Source organism: Aethalodelphis obliquidens, unplaced genomic scaffold, assembly GCF_003676395.1.
Source record: "Aethalodelphis obliquidens isolate GAN/ISIS:26980383/991018 unplaced genomic scaffold, ASM367639v1 scaffold23, whole genome shotgun sequence".
Classification (NCBI taxonomy): Eukaryota; Metazoa; Chordata; class Mammalia; order Artiodactyla; family Delphinidae; genus Aethalodelphis; species Aethalodelphis obliquidens.
This window is the reverse complement of record NW_020837967.1, coordinates 2935823-2943748: the sequence shown is the minus strand read 5'-3', so window position 1 is coordinate 2943748 and position 7926 is coordinate 2935823. Positions and strand designations below refer to the sequence as shown.

At 40.4% G+C, this 7926-nt stretch overlaps 1 pseudogene; it reads right to left on the bottom strand.

Annotated features, from left to right (window-relative positions):
* Positions 1–503: 503 nt before the first annotated feature.
* Positions 504–1538, bottom strand: LOC113628439 (solute carrier family 25 member 36-like; annotated as a pseudogene).
* Between the last annotated feature and the right edge of the window lie 6388 nt (positions 1539–7926).

Below are 7926 nucleotides of genomic sequence, written 5' to 3'. Positions count from 1 at the left end.
AACTTTAAAATACATGCCAGATCCTCTCAAGGAAATGTAAAAATACTGCTATCGTTGTTATTTTTCAGTTTTATAGGAAATATACAGAAGTTAGAAATTTATGACTGCCAACACTATCTTTGGACAGTTATAGTAGAGTGTATAGTTACAGATGGCTTTGTCTAGATGACTGCAAAAGTGCTCATGGAATAAACACTATACTCTGATTGCCATAAATCAACAAAATGCCAACTGTGTCCTGTGGACGTGGTAGAGGAAATGGCAATTTTGAAGAAGGAGCGCTTCTAAAGGCTTTCTCTTGGAGGCAGCCAAGGGTTTTTTTCACATTACTAAAAGACTAAGTAATGTGGTTATGATTACTTTAATTCCTACAACCAAACTTCCACTTAGGTATAGTTCCGTGTTCCCACACTACTTTCCTTCTGTCCACCAAGCTGGCTTCGGTACTCCATGGTCCACTGTATCTTTTGGTCTTCCCCCTTTATAGCAGCAGCCTGGTGGTGCTATCCGTGGAGCAGGGAGACCACTAATTCATAGGTGGCCATCATAATGGCTGTGTTTGGAAACTATCTCACCAGATGAGCTGTCAGACACAGTAAAGAGACCCATAGCCTTCTTCTTGAACAAGCAAAGACAGCGTCTGAAGAAAGGATCTAATTTTGTTCCCTCTTCACGCAGTCTTGTTCTTACAGCTTCATGTGGATATGCTATAGTTGTGGCACACATTGTTGAGGTGGCAGCAGCTAGCATCATTCCCACAAAATCTGATGCTTCTTTTACAGACTCTTCGTTCTCCATCATAGAAGCTATCTTATATTCCAGTAGTTTTTACTTAATACTTTCATAAATAACAAAATGGATAACAGTCTCTGATATGCCAGCGTATGAAGCCGACATGCCCCCATAAAATCCTCTAAGTCCATCTGTCTGATACACTTTACGGACACACTCAAAAGCGCCCGTTCACCTTTCCCCACGGCTCCTTGCATCAAGCTGTCACCGAGTCTCTACCAGCCAAATGGGGTTGGTCGCTGTGATTGCGGTAAAACGAGGTTTAAGTTAGTCCATATCTCTGCAGGAAGTGACCTGCGGATGGAAAGCATGAGATGACACAATGTCACTCTTTTCTCGGGAGAAATGTACAGTAAAGGCCTGCCAGTGCAGCTGAAATCGTGTACCTGGGTAGAATCAGGATCGAATAAACCATTCAACTTTTCCGTGCAGTTTGAATAAGCAGCAAAGTATATTGCTCTGGAAGGGGCCACCCCCAGTAAATTGCGGCCGAATCCTGTAAACAGGGAACGAGGCCCTTCTTTTTCCAAGATCACCTTTAGACAATGGAGAGGTCCGGGAGACACCACTCGATTGACACTGGCTCCAGCCATGGTGTTCAGCTGAACTTCAGAGATGTAAAGTGTCACAGAAGATGACTGCAGCCGTGTTTTTACAACTTCCAGTGGACATGTCAGAATAGCTCCCACTGGGCCACCACATCCTCCGGCGGCAAACAGACGCACCCGCGTGGCCCTCTGGCTCATTCTCCCTCCCGCGTGTCCTCCGGGCGCTGAGGCGGGACCACAGCTTCCGCCCCGGCCCAGGACTGGAGCCGCTCGGCGCCCGCGTGACGGCGACGGGAACTGACGGAGACGCGGCTGCAGAAGGCGACCTGAGCCGCCCTCCCCGCGGCGCTGCAGCCACGCCGCCTCCCACTCTGGCTCGGTTTTCATCAGGGAGGGCAACGCCGAAGTCTCTTCTTAATAGTGTTTTCAGCACTTTTATAGAGTATTTGTGTTTTACCCTCTAAGAATCATCTATTATATATTGCAAACGTGTAGGTGGTTAATAAATAGTTAAGTTACCGACTTTTTACTCTAAGTTTTAGGAAGTGAGGTTTCTACCCTAGATACACTTGCATGTAATCTGTTTGCTAATGAAATAAAGGAAGGAGGTGGGCATTGAATGAAGTATATCACATGTTCATTCTTTGTTACTTTAAGATGAATTGGGAGATTGGGATTAACATATATACACTACTGATACTATGTATAAATTAGATAACTACGTATAGCACAGAGAACTCTACTCTGTTCTGTGGTGACCTAAATGGGAAGGAAATCCAAAAAACAGGGGATATACGTATAGCTGATTTCACTTTGCTGTACAGTAGAAACTAACACAACATTGTAAAGCAACTATACTCCAATAAAAATGAAAAAAAAATAAAGACATGAATAGTTCAGCTCACCGAATAAATCTTTACCCTGAGAAAAATCTCTAGTAGGGAATTTTCAGGAAGTGCAGACTCTAGGGCACGGGAACCACTCCCTCTAATTATTTTCAAAACAACTGTAAACAAAATACTCTTGATTTGGAAATGATTCCCATTTCCTGGGGCTTTGTGTTCATGGCAATCAGTTAAAAAGTGAACGACGTAAAGTACACTGCGTTTTTGCTCCATCGTTTATGCATTTCAACATATACGTGACCACAGATTGGAAATCATTGAATGAGTGGGTAAAAAAGCATAGATTACTTGTCAATATCAAAACGAAGGAGCAATGAGGAGCAGGGGCTTTTTGTAGGTGAGCAAATGGATTAAAAAAAAAAAGGCTTGTATTTTATTATAAAGGGAATGGATGGGGTGGGGGGAGGGTAGGAATTTCTGACCATCTAATCAGATCTTCAGCCCTAAAACATAAACCCCCGGTTAGACCTGAGCTGGTGTCTCTGAGTCCATGTGCAGAAATGAAAAGCTCTCTGCCCCACATCCTGGGCTGCACTGGAGGAATTTTAGTTTAGTGGAAAAAGTGAATGATTGGAAATAGTCTTCTACAAACTTTTATTGTTCTGTGGGTAAACAGAGATAATCGGTCTTCAAAGGTCTTTTTGCCAGCCGGGAACTCAATTATAGTGTAGCTATAACTCCAGAAGTCTCTGCCCTGCACCTACATATTATTCTCTGCACAGGTCTTTAACAGCTATTCATTAGTTCAAGAGACCTTTGCTGTTATATGAATCACTTTTTGGTGGGTACCGAGAAAGTTATTCATTCTACACAGCTGCTACTTTATTGCAACCCTTCCATGCTTCATTTAAATTACACTCTGACCTTTTGAAAATGGGACAGAGATTTCAAAAGTTTATTGGATATTCTCTGAAAAGCTGTTACCCTATTTTGATTCTTGATTTATTAGGTGTTCTTATTCTAAAATGCAGAAACTCACACTTTAAATGTAGATACTCACACTTTAAAAGGAGATTAGCTGTAAGTAAACACCACACACACAATACCTTCAAGGGAAAGGGCGGTAAAACCATCTGTGATGGCTTCGGTGTGGGCAAGGAAAGCCGACAGCAGGGACCTGGGGTGGAGGGTTTATTCCATAGGAGGTAGAAGAGGGGCAGCAAGTCAGAGTGAGACCCCTTCTACACAGACTGTTCTTGGCTATCATTTTAAACAGAGGAGTAATGATCCTTGGATTCTAGAGAGGTCTCGGAGTGTAACGGAAAGAATATTATCATCAAACGACAATGTCTAGAGTACAGATATGATGCCCAGAGAAAGGGTGAGATCAGTGTTGACTGGAGTTCTGGGGGGCAGCGGGGGGAGCCTTTCAATGGGCAGTGGGCAAATACAGAGGGAGGGCATAAGCAAGTCATTAACATATGGGAAGAATGTTTTAATGCTATTTATACCAAAAAGATATGAAAGAAATTAATCTTTGGAGAATGTTTAATGGACACATTTACATTTGATCTGCAAGTCAGGTGGTCACGTGGCTTGATGGTTTCTGAGTTAAGACCAGGCATTCTGCTGGGTCTTATTCTTCCTTTTGCTTCCTATCTGCATGTTGAGGAGTCATCAGCTGATTCATGCCTGGGAAAGTGGTTTTATGCATTTACACATTTTAAATATGTGCACACTGCTATTTTTAAATGGATAACCAACAAGAACCTACTGTATAGCACAGGGAACTTTGCTCAATGTTATGTGGCAGCCTGGATGGGAGGGGAGTTTGGGACAAAATGGATACATGTTTATGTATGGCTGAGTCGCTTTGCTGTGCACCTGCAACTATCACAACATTGTTAATCGGCTATACCCCAGTATAAAATAAAAAGTTTTTAAAAAGTAGTAGAATATTTAACATACTTTGTAAAGATAAGGAGTGACTGTGAATATCTTTTCTACCACCCAGAGGTTTGCTGCTTATTTTGTGGCAAAGTTAAAACAGTTGGGAACGGAAAGATGAATTGCACATTTTTTTTCTTTTGCAAAAAGACAAGAGCTTCGAGCTGTGAGCATTTCCTATGATGAAAAGTGGCTGTCAGAGTGTGCTACCTAGTAATAATAGATACACTTAATCCATCCTTCTGTGGCCAATGCAACTTAACATTGGGAAAAAAATAAGGGCTTTTGTCTAATGATTAGTGACGTTGAGCATCCTTTCATGTGTTTGTTGGCCATCTGTATGTTTTCTTTGGAGAAATGTCTATTTAGGTCTTCCGCCCATTATTGGATTGGGTTGTTTGTTTTTTTGATATTGAGCCGCATGAGCTGCTTGTATATTTTAGAGATTATCCTTTGTCAGTTGCTTCATTTGCAAATATTTTCTCCCATTCTGAGGGTTGTCTTTTCGTTGGTGGGAACGTAAATTGATACAACCACTATGGAGAACAGTATGGAGGTTCCTTAAAAAACTAAAAATAGAACTACCATACGACCCAGCAATCCCACTACTGGTCATATACCCTGAGAAAACCATAATTCAAAAAGAGTCATGTACCACAATGTTCACTGCAGCGCTATTTACAATAGCCAGGACATGGAAGCAACCTAAGTGTCCATCGACAGATGAATGGATAAAGAAGATGTGGCACATATATACAATGGAATATTACTCAGCCATAAGAAGAAATTAAATTGAGTTATTTGCAGTGAGATGGAAGGACCTAGAGTCTGTCCTACAGAGTGAAGTAAGTCAGAAAGAGAAAAACAAAGACCATATGCTAACACATATATATGGAATCTAAAAAAACAAACAAAAAAATGGTTCTGATGAACCTAGAGGCAGGACAGGAATAAAGATGCAGACATAGAGAATGGACTTGAGGACACGGGGAGGGGGAAGAGTAAGCTGGGATGAAGCGAGAAAGTAACACTGACGTATATACACTACCAAATGTAAAATAGATAGCTAGTGGGAAGCAGCTGCATTGCACAGGGAGATCAGCTCGGTGCTTTGTGACCAACTAGAGGGGTGGGATGGGGGGTTGGGAGGGAGACACAAGAGGGAGGGGATATGGGGATATATGTATAGCTGATTCACTTTGTTATACGGCAGAAACTAACACAACATTGTAAAGCAATTATACTCCAATAAAGATGTTTAAAAAAAAGAGCTTTTGGAAAGAAGCTAGTGCTATGGAGAAAGCATTTTGAAAATGGGTCTTGGGAAATGTTACTATCATTATGTGACTTTTCTGAGGAAAATGGTCTACATGAATCACTTACAGAGACATTCACATTTTTATACTTAAAAAACTTGGAAACAATGTTTAAACAGAAGAGTTTCAGAGCATTTTGAACCAATTTGTTGAAAATAAAAAAATGTAGCACCTTCCGGCTAGTAAATGAAAACATTTTCAAAGAGAGAAATGTATTAGCTGAATTTCAACGAATTTTTGTGTGCTTGAAGGAAGGGACTGAAAACAGAAGATTCGGGGCACAGAAAATGACTTCCTCCACCTGGGTTACAACAGCCATTAAGACTGCATTGGGGAATAGGCTAAATTTAGTAAATTGTAAATTTTGTAAATTGAATTACAATAAACTGTAGGTTGTTCAATCACAAATGTTAAATCAAAATTTCCAAAAATAATGACGTTCAATTACATTATGGTCCCTAGAATACTAATAATAATTGCTTATAAAGAATACACTTTTGTACCTTCAACAAATAATCCATTATTAAATTTTAGTTCATCCTTTTCAAATTTGTATCTGTATCTATTTTGTAATATACATGGGATATTTACATGTCAATACATGTATTTACATGGGACAATATACATGTAATATGTATATGATATATATGAGGATAGTACTACATGTATACACATATATTTTATAAGTAACTTGTATATGTGCACATCTTTATAATTTACAAGGAAAATATATACATACGTTGAGAGTATGTGCTCAAAACCATTTTTTTGTTCAAAGTTTAGAGACCATGGGTATAGAGGAAAGAAAATTTATGGCGGATTCAGAAGACCCAAGTCCTAGTCCAAGTTCTGCCGTTAAGACGTGGTACCTCATAGAAGTCAGAGCTGATGGGTGAAGAGCAGAGCTGTCCTGCAGATTTTGAGAGGATTGGGGGAAATACGATTATGTGTATTCATTGCCTGGCATAGAGCAGACTAGAGCCTCTGTAACTCGTGGTGGCCAATGGAGGGGACACTGAGGCCACTTGGCCCATCACTTAATTATCCAGGTGAGGACATGGCAGGAAGAGGGAAGGTTGGATTTGCTCCATCTCTTAGTGCTGGCAGGGCCACCACTGAACTCCACCTGTGAGCTCTTTTGAGATTTCATGTTAGTCCTGGTGACGACTTCTGATGGTGAGTTTCTTATAACAACATTTCCTCCAAGGGTCGGCTTTTATGGTATCACAGAGGAGGGCTATGAAATCTGTATGTAAACTTACCATATATATGGGTTAGCTTTTCATATTAAAAGACCACCAGGTTGACATTTCTTGATTTTAATTTCTTCTTCCCACTATCTTTAATTCCCCAGGATGGAAGCATTCTGGGGAGACCAGAAGAACAAACGGTGGGACCCCAAAAGTTCTGGCAGGCTCCAGACAGTATCAGAAACTAGGAAGACAGTGAGGCATGTGCTTATTGATTAGAAAGGGCCAGGGCTAAAGATAAGACTAGTCTGAATCAGTGACTCTGAACTTTTGGGGTGTCTTATGTTCCTCTGAGAATCTGATGAAATATATGGGTCATGTCCCTAGAAAACACACATATGAACGTGCATATGATATTTCACATGAGACTCCAGGAAATCACGCAACTTCTGGAGTCTACCCATTGACCTCACTTTCTGTAAGTTCCAGCTCCGATACTCTGTCCATTTATAAATATTGAGAAGAGGAAATTCCTTTCCTAAGGTGTGACTGTTCACACCCTCATCCCAACATCACCCACTTGTACATGTTCCCCCTTTAATTAGGTTTGGTGGCCTTGGTGATAAAATAAAATGCGTTTCAAAGGTGTTCTTAATTTCCACCTGGATCAATTCATCCCACCAACACCTGGGCAAGGGTTTCTGAAAGCATATGGCCCTCACATCAGCATTTCTACTTTATTTCTCCTTTATGCAATCTTTTTTAAAAATGTATTTTATTGAAGTGTAGTTGATTTACAATGCTGTGTTTCCTTTCTGCAATCTTCATCATGACTCTTCCAAAATGTTTCCTTCTTGAAATCTGGCAACGTGACTTCTTTGTCAAATTTGGTGTCATTGAGGCAGGCAACATCACTTCAGAGTACACCTGTTCAGAAAGACGTCCACTGGTGTCGAAATTTTTTTATAACTAACGGAAGAGATTTAACATTTATGCACTGCTTACCCTGTACCAGACCCTGTGCTAGGGGTGTCTGTTGAATCCCATCATTATTTCTTGTAATGTGACTATTAGATTTGTTGTTACTGCTTTTATATTAGAGATGCAGAAACTAAAGAGAATTTGAGTAATTAAGGAGCAAATTAGATGCTCAGACTCCTAGATTGCAATTCTAGAATTACCCCTGTCAGTGTAATTCTGATGGGACTTCAAACCCATCACTGAACCTTCTCTTTGCGCTTCTCCATCTGTAAATTTTCTCTCTCTGCCACTGACTTTGTATATTTAC